The sequence below is a fragment of the Protopterus annectens genome, chromosome 5.part1, assembly GCF_019279795.1.
Source record: "Protopterus annectens isolate FY-2018-M chromosome 5.part1, PAN1.0, whole genome shotgun sequence".
Taxonomy (NCBI): Eukaryota; Metazoa; Chordata; order Ceratodontiformes; family Protopteridae; genus Protopterus; species Protopterus annectens.
This window is the reverse complement of record NC_056736.1, coordinates 723,036,037-723,050,778: the sequence shown is the minus strand read 5'-3', so window position 1 is coordinate 723,050,778 and position 14,742 is coordinate 723,036,037. Positions and strand designations below refer to the sequence as shown.

Genomic DNA, 14,742 nt, shown 5'->3' with positions numbered 1-14,742 from the left:
CTTCTGGAACAAAAAAGACAGTGTAGAATCCTCAGAATGGGAAACATTCCAACTACAGGGCTAGTTGAGGCTCAGGTGGTAGCCCTTGTGGTAGAAGGAAGTACTCCCCAGAAGAACCGATAGGCCAGATAAGAGGCATAGAAATGATAAAGTGGACTTGAATTTAAGTAAGACATTATTGTTAGTGTTACACAAACAAAAGAAAATCCAGATAGGGTATTTCTAGCAAGAGTAAGAGAAATTAGGGGAAAGAAAAATACTTGAGCAAGAAAAACTGTTAAAAGCCATGGATGATGATTTAAGATACTTAACGCACAGTATCAAAACAAACATTAACTAGTTGAAACTGTGAATGCCTGAAAAAGGAAGCGAGATATAAAGTGAGATAAAATGAGAACACAAAACAGAGGTTATTGAAAGATATAGAAACAAATGTGAAAGAAATGAGAGATATGATATGGTGCAGTATTTATGCAGAGAGGAAAGCCAACCCAATCAATATAAAACAATGAATCTTCAAACATGTTTGAAGAGCAATACAGAGAAAGGCATTTGGATAGGTTAAATTTTGCAATTAAAATAAGAACACAAAGGTAGAATGTAATTAAAAATAAGGATCTTGGCAAGGCGTAATTTAAACAAATAGACATTGAAGGTAAAAGACCATTTGAGAAGTGAGGGATTTAGTATGGAAACTCCAATGGAAGTAGTGTTAGAACATGATGAGCCAATGAGCCTCCAGATGGAGGAGCTAAAGGTAGACCAGGATGCTTCTGAAGATGTGACACAGGGCAATGTTCTAGAATCATCTATAGGAGACTTGCATGAAAGTTCAGTTAGAGTTGTACAACGGGAAGGAACAGAAGACAAAGAGCAAACCTGCACTCAGTCAAGAAGACCATGATGTAAGGGAACACCTAATTAATTTAATAGAGATGGACAGACTAAAATATTAAGATAGATGAAAGAAATAGATTACAAAAAGTAAATAAGGCTCATAGTGTTAGAAGACTGGTAAAAATATGAACACAGTAATTGGGACTATTAAGAGAAATGTATGTGATGTAACACTGCAACTAAACTGATAACCAATAAAGAAAAACATAAGGGTAGCAAAGTAAGGGAAGAGAACAGGTAGAATGCAACCATGGAAGCACTGAATAGTGAAAATTATAAAGCCGCTAAGACGAGATGCATCACTGTTGGAAGATTACAGAAAACAGAACATATCAAAAATTCTTACAAAGATGGTAAAAGCAACACACAATATTAAAACAGGTAAAGATTTATCATACACCATTTCTAGAAATAAACTAAAAATATCTAAACAAGCAGAAAAATCTAACAGGTATGCAGATAAATACAAAGGAACAATACAAGATAAGCAATCCATTGATAATTCAAAAAGGTTTTATAGAGAATTGAGAAGCAAACCACAAGGAGTAGAAACACCAGCAAAAAAGGAACCATTTTGAAGATGCCAAATGGCCCGAACATTTAAAAGAAATGGTAAGAAGATGGATAGTATATGAAATGAGAGGAAGCAACAGTCAGATAAACAGAGATAAAATTAAGAAAAGCTGCTAACTGGAAAAGCCCAGATACTAAAGCAGCATCTAACTTCTGGCTAAAGGTAGTAACATCTTTACACAAACATTTAGCCCTGAGTAAATCATTTAAGTGCACAACCTGAACAGATGCACATATGGTTAACAGGAGGAAAAACACATCTTAATCGAGCCTGCAAGCCTTTCTAAGAATTAACTAATAAATTGCCTTCTGGCAGTATGTAAATTACATACTGGAAATGATGCATACTGAGTTTATAGTCCTCTATTCGTGGCAATAGAACAAAAATGTTATTAAAAATGTCACATGGAACAAAGGCTTATCTATCGTTAAAGACATAATAAAGACCTGTAAAAAGAGGAGGAATTGAAGTATGGCAAGGGGAGATTATAAAAAAACATTTTATCAGCGTTCTACATTCACAGATTCTGGAATTTGTACAGCTGTATAAGATGCACCCTGCTTTGATAACTTACATTGCAGTGACTATGAAACAATGACAGACCATTTTGCAACTGAACCATGATGAAGGGAAAATTGTTATCCCAGGGATAAAAATTCAAAGGGCGGTGGTCAAGGGTTATTCTTTGTCACCAGTGCTGGTTTGTCTTGTCCTTAACCCATTAGGCTGTTTACTTATCAGACTAGGTGTGGTTACAGTTTAACTTCCAGAAATCAGCCTTATTCAAAGACATCTCATCTACTCTTTCTGGATGATTTAAAATGATATAGCTCATCAGTTGAGGAACTGAAAGCCCAACTACAGACAAATAAAAACTTGCTCGGATGGAATAAGAATTGCATGTACACTTAATAAATGTGAAAAGGCAACACTTATAAAAGGAGCACCAAGAGAATATTGACCCTGGGACAAGACTGTGTTATAAACGAACTTCATATGAGAACAAAGCTTGGTAAGGAATACTTTAGAAGACTAAAATTAATGTTGAAAACTGCTTTGACATCCAAGAATAAAATCCAAGCTGTAAATCATTTTTGTCTTCCTGTTCTAACGTACAGCTTTGGTGTGATGTGCTGTCTCAAAACTGGAGTGAGTCTTAGTACGTTGGACGAGAAAATAAGAAAAATACTTCCTGCTTCTCAAATGATGCGTTAAAGCCAGTATGAACCAAGATTTTATGTATCCCTCAGTCTGAAGGAAGCATGAGCCTCCTTGAAATCGACTACATGTAGACAGCTGCAGTTTTGGGCTTGCATACATATTTGTTGACCTTTTCAGATCAAAACATAGTTCAAGTTCAGAAGCATAAAGAGGAGTCTGAGATCACGTCTTTACTCAGTTTAGCAGAAGCATTTTGGAGAGGAGTTGGAATGGAAATCAAATCCAACAGTAAATAAGAATTAGGTAGCAACTGATAGTGCCAAAAAAAGAGAGAATGTAAAGAAAAGGACTCTAAGAGAAGGAAAGAATGCTAGACGCCACCCAATATAGTGCCAAATATAGAGGAGAGCTAGAACAGCCAAACATGTTTTTAAACATATTCAAAGACAAGCGTCTGGAACGTTTCTCCCTGGGCCTCCTCTGAAAATTGGCTTTATTCCAAGTCGGACTTTCCCAGTTAACATGTTAAATAAATAAAACACCTTTATTGAATTATCACTTGCGCTATAGGCAAACTTACATTTATATAAAGAGAATCAAACCATATTAACAAGTTCACATTTACAAACATTATAGGACATAATATTTGTGAAGTATAATTGAAGCAACATTATATAAATTGTTCAGTTTCTGCTTTCTCTTAAACCTCATTCCTCCTCCAAAATATTTTTCTGCATGTATTGTTCCCACAATTTCCATTTGTTCTATGTGATTTAACCTACCGTTTTCTAAAGGCTCCACTTCCTGTTCTTTTCTGTGCTACAGTAATCTAATTCAAATATAGTTGGTTTAGATTTTGATTTCCATTTTCTTGTAATTGCTTTTTTTTTTTTTTTTGCAGCCACCAGAATTAAACTTAGCAAGGCTTACTGTGTCTAGACAATTCAGATCCTGTATCCCAGCTCAAAAAAAAAAAAAAAAAAGTAATTTCCTTAGTTACTGATTTTCTCACCCAGCATTCCTGACCGAGTACTCTGTAGGGAATTTTTAAAGCCTGCCAACTCATTACACTCCCAAAACATATGTTGTCAGTTACCTCTTTCTTCCCTATCAGACCTTCATCGTTTGCCATTTACAATAAAAGTATCAGTGCAAATACTTCCAGGCTCAAATCCTAAATCTTTTAGACTTTGTTACATATTAGAGCCATGCATATGTCCTCGCATTGTGTGTGTGTGTGTGTGTGTGTGTGTGTGTGTGTGTGTGTGTGTGTGTGTGTGTGTGAATTGTATATCTAATCTTTCTTCCCAATCTTTTCTAACCTCTTCTGATTGATTCCCATAGTTATCTTGCAATATTTTGTATGCCCTACTAATTATCTCTGTTCTAGATTTAATTAAAAACTCAACCAGTGCAGGCCTTTCATTTAAGATTCCCTTGTCCCTTTCTGTCTATATTCTGATATCAGTCCTAATAGGTAAGGCAATCATTAGCCTGCAATCCAAATGTTTTTTTTGTCCTCTTTCCACTGCATTACCTTTCCTTTTCTAAGTATTTTACCCTGGCTTCTTTTCTAGCTTCATCCAGTAAATTCCAGTCACCCCTTGTCTATTCTCTGTACCCCTAATTACAGTCATCCTTATTGGCAGAATCTCCTTTCTCCAATCCCCGTATTGACTTATTTCTTAGTATACTTTCTGCTACTTTATGAATATAATAGTGTGTGATTGGTCTCCTTAAGGATGTTTGTCAAAAATCCTATTCTTTGCTTATTTATTAAATTACCCCCTGCTTCATAATCATCCCTTTCCATTTTAAATTCTAGCCTTCTGCTTGTGTTTTGTACAAGAGTCTTGACTTGTAGATCTAAAATATCCCTTAAAAATGGGTAATCCTAAAATTCCTTCTGTTGAACGGATCAGCCTATCCCACTTGACTCTTGCCCTCTTCCCCCTCCCAAATAAAATTGTTCAGCTCTTTATTAATTACATTCTGCAATTTCTCCTTTGGTTTATAAAAATATGCTTGACCTGTGTGTAAAACTAAAGGGACTAAAACCATTTTTACTGCTGGTATCTTCTTATCCATGTCCATAGGCAAGAGCTTCCAATTTCTCCATTTTGTTATTTTTTTGTTTGGTGTCTTTCCAGCATGGCCATAACCAAATCCTTTTTAATTCATACTCCTAAATATTTCATTTTATCTTGTCCCCATAAATATGGGTATTGCTGGGCCAATTTCATGTGTGGTTACATGATTTATAGCTATAGCCTTTGTTTATCTTGATTAATTTTATAGCCTGAAAAACACCATACCAGTTATATATTTGAATTTCTGAGTCCCTTACTTTCTTTTCCAGTGGTTCTAAATATAATGCAAGTAACAAATGGGAAAGAGGATATCCTTGCCTGATTCCTCTGCTCGACGCATCTCATCAGAAAGGAAGCCTCCCACTTTGAGTTTTGCCTGCAATCCCATATATATCCTTAGAAATAGAAATGCTTTCATTGCACTTCTCTTAAAATCTCATGTTAGTCTGTAGAAGTCTTTCTCTGTATCAAAACCTACCAATAGCAACAATATTTTCTTGCATTTTGCTTCCCTGTGGATGAGCATTGTTCTGTTAATGTCAAATGTTTGTCTGCCCTCCAGAAAGCCACATTGGTCCATATCTATCAAGTTTGGCATCACCTTTGTCATTCTTTTAGCCATTGTAGCAATAAACACTTTATAATTATGGTTTAGAATTGAGATAGGTCTATATGAAGCTGGATCAGATGGGTCTTTATTGTCTTTATGCATTGCAGCCACTGCAGCTTTCTTCCAGGACATTGGAGCACCTCCTCCTTTTAAATTGCTCTTAAAACCTTCCAGATTTTTAGCACTTTCTTCCTTCCTAACTTCCAGATTTCCACTAGAATGCCATCTGTTCCTGGAGACTTTTGTAGATTTGATTATACATCATTGTTATCTCATATCCTCCTGTCTTTAACAGTTAGTTCTTGAGTCTCATCTACCTCTAACCTTGGCTTATTTAAGTCTTCATAAATATTTCCATAGGTGCTTTTCTTTTCTTCCCATTTCTCTGCTTTATACAAACTATTTCTAATACTTCTACAGGATCTCTTGTTATTTTTCTTGTTATAGGTCCCTATGTTTGGCAACAAGCCTTTCTATTTTCTGTTGCCTTAAGACATTGTGCCAAATGTTTTTGTACTCTGGAGGTTTTATCAAAAAACTGTTAAACAGCAGTCTTTCTAAACTCATGCATATTATCCAGGTACTCCCATATTTTTTCTTTAGAACTCTGCAATAGCAGCACCTCTTTTTCTGTGAGATTCCCCTTATTTTGTAATAATCCTTTAACCTTTGTCAGCCCCTCTAAGTAATTCTTGTTTAGTAATAGGAGTTTAGTGGTACTGATGAAGGTTAAAATACTGCAGAATAAGGGGAATCTCACAAAGCAGGAAGAGGTGCAACTGAGCCCCATCAGACCCAGCTTGATATAGGCCCATTGCAGTTTTAAACCAAGATTATGAAGTGTTTGTCTATAATAATTAAAAGAATGGCAAAGGTGTTGTGAAAAGATAGATGTGGATCAGTGTGGTTTTTGTGAAGGGGAGGCAAACATTTGACAACATCAATAGAACAGTGATGATCCAGAGAGAAGCCGAATGTATGAAAATGCCACTGTTGTTGACGCGTCTTAATGTAGAGAAAGAATGTGACAGAGTAAGGGGGCAGGTTTAGGAGTAAGGCAGTGCAAGCATTTGCATTCCATGATGCAATAATAAGGTTAATTAGGAGGCAAAAATTAAAGTGGGACGGTTCCTCTCTGACTAGTCGTGCATGAACAGAGGAACCAGTGAGGGGTGTCCTCTCCCTCCTTTATTTACTTTATATGTAGAGTCATTGGCAAAGAAAATAAGGGACACAGAAATTCAAGGATATAATTGGATAACAATCAAGAAAAGTTGGCTTTATTTGCAGATGATATTATTTTGTTCCTGATAAAAACAAAAAAGGACATCTCAGTGTTGTGGAATATTATGAAACAGTTTCAAGTCTTTATGGAATATAAAATTAATGAAGATAAAACAAAGGTTAAAGAGGTAAACTATATACCCACACATTAATTAGTCCAGCCAATACCTGTATTCATGGCGACACTTTAAAATAAGTTTTTAGGAGATTTTTGCTTAGATGTTTTTGCATATGTATTTTTATACCCCAAGCAGACTCCAAATATTTTTTTCCTCATTTAGATGTCAAATGTTGGAGCTGTGGTGGGGGGAAAAAGGTAACTGGGAACATATCTTTTGGGAGTGTAATGAGTTGGCAGATTTTAAACATTCCATACAGAGTACTCGATCAGACATATTGGGTGAGCAAATGGATGCCACTAAGGATTTTTTTTTTATCTGTGATACAGGATCTCAGTTGCCAAAACTATAGTAAGGCCTTGTTAAGTTTAATTCTGGTGACTGCCAATAAACAAACAATAGAAAGTGGAAGTCAAAGTCTAAACCAACTGTATTTTAAGTATTGAATATTGTAACAGAGATAAAAGGACTGGAATTAGAACCTTTAAGGATAGGAGCAAATTACATAGAAAAAAATTAAATTTTTGTAACTATACATGCCAAATAATGTTTTGGAGGAGTAAGGTTTAACAAAGGGTAGGAATTGAGCAATTTATGTAATGCTGCATTGATGATGGTACAAAAGAATACATGAGTCAATAAAGGTGTTTAAAAAAAAAAAATAAAAGGGTAATAATGGTGGTCCCCAAGATAATGGGCTTATGTACAAATTTGATCTACAATGTCTATAGAAAAAACGTGAGAAACACACAAATGCAGATTCTGTAAAACAGAACTAGAAACAGTAGCACATCCTGTTCCTGGTTGCAGTGCACTCATGGCTGGGAGTCTGTATACTGAAAGGCAAAGTAATCTGGCAAAATTGTTAAATTGGGGGATTCTGGAAACCCTATATTATACATGTATCTGATAAGCACTGGAAACATGAAACCAGAAAGCATTTTTGACAGTGATGACGTTTCGATCAAATAGGATCATCTAGTACCAATATTTAAACTGAATGCAAGCAAACCAAATATAGTAGTCCAAAAAAAGGATAAAAGTAGCTCTCATAATAGATATTGCTAAACCCAGGGATTGTAGTGTCTTATGTACTGAGTGACACAAAGTCATAAACTGACAGGATTTGCATGCAGAAATGAGAACAGTGTGGAATAAAGATAACTGGAGAGCATAAATAAAGGAGTAATAGAATTAATAAAAAAGAATTTACAATCCTACTGAAGCAATACCAATTTCATAAACTCTATTTGTTCCCTGACATAGGAATGGGATCCATTCCCAACACAGGATTAGTAACCCAGAACTTTTGGAGAAATTAAAAAGAAAGAAATCATGAAAATATAGCATATTTTAACAAATGTACACCCTATTAAACACCGGTTTCATGATATAATGCATTTTGTAAGACCGTTTTAAAGGTGTGCACCACCAGCATCAGTAACCGTTTGAAATGTCTGGACCCACTTGAGTTCCGTAATATGGAGAATGATTGGCCAAAAAACGGACTCACATATACTAAATCTGAGAAGACTGTTTCTAAGAGTATTCCCTTTTCTCCAGGGTATGATAGTCTCTGTGTTTGGTAAATTCAGGGGTTAAAAAGAGATGTTCAGTATTCACTTTTCTCTTATATTTCTTTTCCAATGTCCAAGTGCTGACATTTCAATAGGGTGCTCAAAATCAAATGACAATTCCAGTTGTTGCACTAACATTATCAGAGATTACAACATATTTTCAAACATTCACAAGTGGCAGAAAGTAACTGCCCACTGCCTATTATAAGTCCATAATTTTTAAATCATTCTATGTTGTCTGTAATGTTGCTCCTTAAGCACGATAGTGTAAGCAGCTCCAGTTATCCATTGTTGGACAACTGTACATAAGGGCAAACCCATAAATTCAGTGAAGTGCACACACTCAAGGGAATAAATTACTGTATAAGCTCTGAAAGGTTTGCACTTCAAATTAAGGCAGGGATTTACAACCATTAACATAGTCATGTAGTGAAAAATAGCACAAATGCGACACGGAGGGTGATAAAAAAACATCATCACAGACTGCAGCTGTGAGAACAGCCTCTAACAAATGCTGTTTCTAGTATCTTAGCTTGATCTCGGTCTGTGTTAATCAAGACCCTATTGCACAACTTGTATGCATCTCTGAGTCACTGTGCTGTGTTTTCTCATTTGCAGTTAGTCTCATCAGTGTAACATTGCTGATTTTTACGTCTTTATGCAGTCATTTGATGGTGCAGCGGTAGCGTTGTCGCCTCACAGCAAGAGGTTCTCCGGTTCGGTTCTCAGCTGGGGTGCCTTCTGTGCAGAGTCTGCATGTCTTCCCTGCGTTCGTGTGGTTTTCCTCCGGGTGCTCCAGTTTCCTCCAATGTTACAAAGACATGCGTCTGGAGCATTTCTCCCTGGGCCTCCGCTGAAAATTGGCTCGTTCCAAGTCGGACTTCCCCGGTTAACAAATGTTAAATAAATAAATAAAATAAATTTGCATTTAATGCCCTGGAAGAGTGTCTACCATACGTATTTTCTAAACTGGCCTACCCTGCAGATTGCCTGTCACCATGCTATTTCACATTGCACATTGTGGTAATTGTTTTTAAATTGTTCTAAATCCCAAGAGTCAACAGTCATTAATACAGTGACTGAAAATTTAATGTCTTGAGCATTAAACTCAGACCTACCTGAAACACAATTGCTCAAATGTGTGTGCTACAAAAGTTCACCAAAAGATTAACACAGTATGTGTCCGTTTAAAATCTGATAGTTAACTAGTATAATTTTTCCTTGTATATTTTCGAATCAGTTGGTTGGTTGTTTTGATTGTATATTTCAAAATTTAAACAAAATAATTTGAGAAAAAATAGACACTTTCATGTTGTTAGAATCTTTCACAAGTAAACATGTTCATATAATCACAAATAATGCAATACTACAATTAACTGTTTGGTCAGTGTCTTTAGAAGATAGAACTTCCAAAGCATGACTCTGTTCATGCTACAGTAAAGGCTTTTGCCATTGCAGTTCAGCACCCAAGTCAGGCAAAAGTCCCCTGTAATAGTTTTAGTGGATCAGTAAATTAGCTTTCTACCACATTATTACAGAAATATTACCTCTTACCCATTATAGTTCACCTATATTCCCATTTAAGAATCTCAGAATTACACAGAACTGATCTCACATGGACCTAATATTGCACAGAACTGATCACACATGGAGCAAACGGTCTCTCCTCCTCTGCTCTCTGGACTCTGCATTTCCTGATAATTATTTGTCTAAAGGTACTAAACCAAATATACTAGCTATGTTGAGTCTTGACAGTACACTTGGTTGTTTCTGTTATGTCATTTGATGAAAAACTCATTTGACTGAAAAAGAAATTAGTTAACACAACTGACTGAAAACTCATGTAACTAAATCACAGTTGATAGAAAACTTTCTACACAACAAATACATTGAAAAAAGAATGTTTTTTGTACCTCCACAACCCCCTTACTTGTATACACACATGTACACCAACTCCATGGTTACACAACCATAGAGAAAAAAAAAACACACTGCACACATTGTGTGCTGAGTGCCAGCACAGACACATTGAATCAGTGCCAGCACACAAACACAAATATATTGGAAGTCCTGTACAATAGTGGGCATAGCCAGTCAACACATATTCTTCTGGAATCACTTTCTTAATAACATCCTTGATTGGAAAATGACACCCTCATGTGCTGTCTGTGCCCTTCTACAATTATCTATCAATTATGATTCAGTCAAAATGAGTTTTCCATCAGCTTTGGTCAGTCATTTGAGATTCAGTCAAATGAGTTTTCTTTCAGTTGGCTTACAACTGGTTGTCTCTTAGTATTAAACTAGATCCCCGTTAAACCTGTTCTATCCTAGACTATCCAACGGGTACATGGTCAAATCATGGAAAGTGACCATTGTAGTGGCCTACCACTGACCTTGGGAACTATAAACCAGTCACTTACCAGTGTTATTTATAAAGTTATGAACCATGTTACAATGGGTCTCAGCTAACGATATTGGTACCTGCAGTCCTTCAACCTAATTATTTTTTCAAAGGGTAGGTTCTGACTGCTGAATCTGGTGGACATCTCTGATTGAGGTGACAGAAGCACTAGCATATAATAGTTGATCAGTGCACACTTACTACCTGCCTGGCTCTAGCTAAGCATTTCCCACTGGTCCTACACTGCTGTTATTGAAAAATTTGCTCTCCTGAATATTAACTTCTATATGACCTATTGGTTAGCTTGAAAGCATGTGCACACTGGGGGTTGGTGCTTACTTTCCTCTAAAAAATGTCACTAGAGTCATCCCATTGGGGCCTTCCTCTTTGGCATATGCTTCCTTAATGTCCAAGCTGATGTGAAAGGTCTCTGGCTGACAAGACCTTTAGGTGACAGCAAATTCAGTGCTGTCATTGATGCCCATATTTTGCAAGAGGATCTAAATTGCACTAGTATCAGGTGCCATGACCATGTACCACCCACTAAAAATGTAGTGGAGTGTACCCTTTTAAAGGCAAAGACCTCTGCATGTACACCGCATAAATAGTACTCCCCTCAAAAGTGATACTGTTAGGGAGATGCAGATTTCTTCACAGCAGACTTTCATTTGACTGCTATGTATCAGCTATTAGAAAATGTTTCTACCTGATCCGACTAATTAAAAGGCATATCATCGAAGACCAAGAAGGAGTTGCCCCTCTCCCTATTAAGGCCTGTAGAAGAATATAAAGCCTCCTTTGACATGTGCCTGTTCAAACAATTCACCCAATTAGAAAGACCACAACTCTTCTAACAAAGAAACAATCCGGTTTGAACTTATGTTTCGCAGAGCAAATCAGAGCTATGCCACATTTTTTTTCTCCTGTAAATCCTTGACTTGTGCATGGCTGTGAAAGATCCAGTCCTGATTATACTGTTACACTTCTGAAGAAATAGAAATTCAACAAATGCCTGCTGTAAGGACCTAAAGCAATATATAAGCTGTGTGTGTATATATGTATGTATATATATATATATATATATATATATATATATATATATATATATATATATATATATATATATGTGTGTGTGTGTGTGTGGGCAGAAGCTCGTTTTCTGTGGAGGCCCGAGGAGAAAAGTTACAAAGTAAAAATATACATTGACAATTGCGTTACAAAACATGGTTACATATATCCATTGACAATTATTGAGTCATATCACAGGTACAGTTAGAGTTTACAGTAGCAATATGAAAAGATTCAAAATCCCCCCCCCCGTTTTTTTTTTTTAACAAAGCAGGTATGGATTTGCATAGAAATGGATTTATACATATGCATTTTTGGAAGTTAGATGCATTGATTTTTTTGGATTTGTATTATGAAGATAATTGTATTGCCTTATGTACATGTCTATGGGTCCCTTTCAGAAGCTCGAGTTTTTAGACTCAATTCATATGCGAGACCATATGGACAATTTTCCGAAAAACGTAAAGCTTTTGAATGGAGACTACAGTACATTGAGGATCTGAGAATTTACCCTTTTTCCCCACTGTAGTGTGATCTTGGATTTGGTACGTATAAAAACATAGAATGATGGTAGATTTGTGCTGTTTTCCAAAGTTCGAATTTTGGGAAAATCATTCATATGGTCTTGCACATATGAATTTTGACCTTCTGTTAGGCATCTGTGTGTGTGTGTGTGTCTGTCTGTGTGTGTGTGTGTGTGTGTGTGTGTGTGTATATATATATATATATGCAAGCAAACATCTATCTCAAAGGATCCCCTACCTATGGACTAAGCTCCCACTCCACATATAACAAAGTAACTGTGTATTTAAAACAAGCCTTGATGTCTTAAGAGCTTTAAACCTCACCCCTGGTTTGTGTCCACAAGCCATATAAATAGGGGGAAACAAATGTGATTTGCATTGCCTGGGTTCATAATTGTCTAGTGGACCGATTGTATACTCTGTGAACATAAACCAACATAATCAAAAGTTCCAGGTAATGTGTCTGGTAGGGAAACTTTTGTACCCAAGTTTATTAGCATGACATTTTTATTATTAGTTGCCTGTAAACCATCATCTCAACAGTACCATTCAAAGACTTATTTTACATTTGTTAACTGGGTAAGTGAGCTGTTCTCTCCTTTCAGCCACAACCCTGGAGACAATGGCAAGGACGCAATAAATACATAAGATGATTAGATTTCATTTTGATGTCGAGGGCAGTTTTACCTAACGCACACACAAAAAAAAAAAACTAAAGCAGTTCACTGAAACCATCTACAGCAAACATTTAATAATTTTTTTTGTAGAAGGCAAACTGCTTGTACCCCCATAAACCCCAGTATTATATGTATACCAACTCCAGCATCACGCAACAGTGGAGAGAAAGGGAATCTCCACTGTTGAAAGTGATTTTGGTGAAATGGTTTCATTTATTTGCATTTGCCGACCCTGCCGTTGAGAAGACATGTTTCCCAATAAGTATTACTTCACAGAATACAGCAATAATTGAGAGTCACTAAGTAAGTAACCCGTGTGAAACAGATGAAAAAAAAAAGAGAGATGCTAAAAGTGACTGAGAAAAAAGAAAATATAGTTTGAGAATAAAATAATGTAGTTTATGGCAAGTAGTTAGTAAACATGTATTCTAAACATTAGTAGGAAGCAAGCCATTGAGACTGGAGTAAGTAAACAGTTGCTGAGTTTATTAACCTGTGTGTCTGAATTAGTTGCGTTTTGCTTCCTTTGTCAGCAGGGACATTAGTTGTTTATTGAAGTGTCTAATAATAGTGTGTGTCCTTAGTTCACTTATTGTATTAAAAAAGGCTGTTGTAATTTTTGAGAAGGTTCTTTTGGAATCAGCTAATGTAAATTTAGGTCTTTGCCAACTGGTTAAGCAGAGTCGGTCCATGAGTCATAATCACCATGCCAGTGTCCCACTCAAAAAGTGATTCCCTGTGCAATCACTCTACTGAGTCATAAGAGGAGATGCCTAAGCAGATGTATCCACCAGAATTGACCCCCTAGTTTAGGAGCTTTGTCCATCATCACACTCTTTAGTTGGTTGTCTTGAGTGTCTACAGCACAATGGATCACACTCCCACAATGTTCATTTATTCTTTTTTGCAATAGGAGTTAGGTTTCTTATTATTCTCTGTTGGTAGCACCTTTGGTAGCTTGTGAATTACCTGGCTGAGGCTGCATGCCTGCTGTAGCCACCAGTTTTCTTGGCCTAACTAAAGCTTCATTTGGTGAGAAAAAGGAGACTGATCCTCTAGGCAAAAAAAAAAAAAATGTAAGTGGGTATAATTTAAAATTACCAACAATTTAGTGGCAGAGCTTCAAACCTGATGAAAATGCAGACCTATTTTTGTGCATTTCAAGAGTACAGTCCTGGACGCAGTAACTTCTGTTTGTCAATTTGCCAAATTCTGCCCATAGACCATAAATGGGTGAGAATTTGTACCTTTAGTCTATATGTGACCATGCTGACTAGGGTAGGACAGGGCATGCTGGGTCTCAACATTTTAGGAAAAAAGTGCCCAGTGGGTTCTTTTTATGGCTATTTGTTCCACAGGAATATTAACCCATGTTTGTAAATTTTTGACAAAGGCAATACAGTCCCTGCCCTCTTCAGTCCCCGGTAAGCCACATAAATACAGATTCTTCCTGCGGGCATCCATGTCTATTGTATGGCCTGCCAGCAGGTCTAGCCTTACCTCCCAGTGAGCCAACCAGTGATCAGTTGAGAGCTGTTTGCCATCTACTGTTTCTAGTTGATCCATAAGGAGTGTTAAGGGTGTCTTCCATTTCGGATAGACTGTGTGATTGTCCATGTACAAGGTCAGGACATTGTTAATTTTTTTTTTGCTGCTCCTACTTGAGCAGATCCAATAATGACAACCTGCTGGAAGACTGCTTCTTGGAAAGGTTGACAAGAGTTTGGAATCTTACCTGTTCCTCAGGCCACACCCCA

General features: G+C 36.6%; 1 protein-coding gene across 2 annotated transcripts in view; it reads left to right on the top strand.

Moving 5' to 3' along the window:
• The window catches only part of PAK1 (p21 (RAC1) activated kinase 1), a 1,330,007-nt gene that overhangs the window by 1,169,673 nt on the left and 145,592 nt on the right, over nt 1-14,742 (top strand). The gene's annotated exons all lie outside the window — the stretch shown is intronic.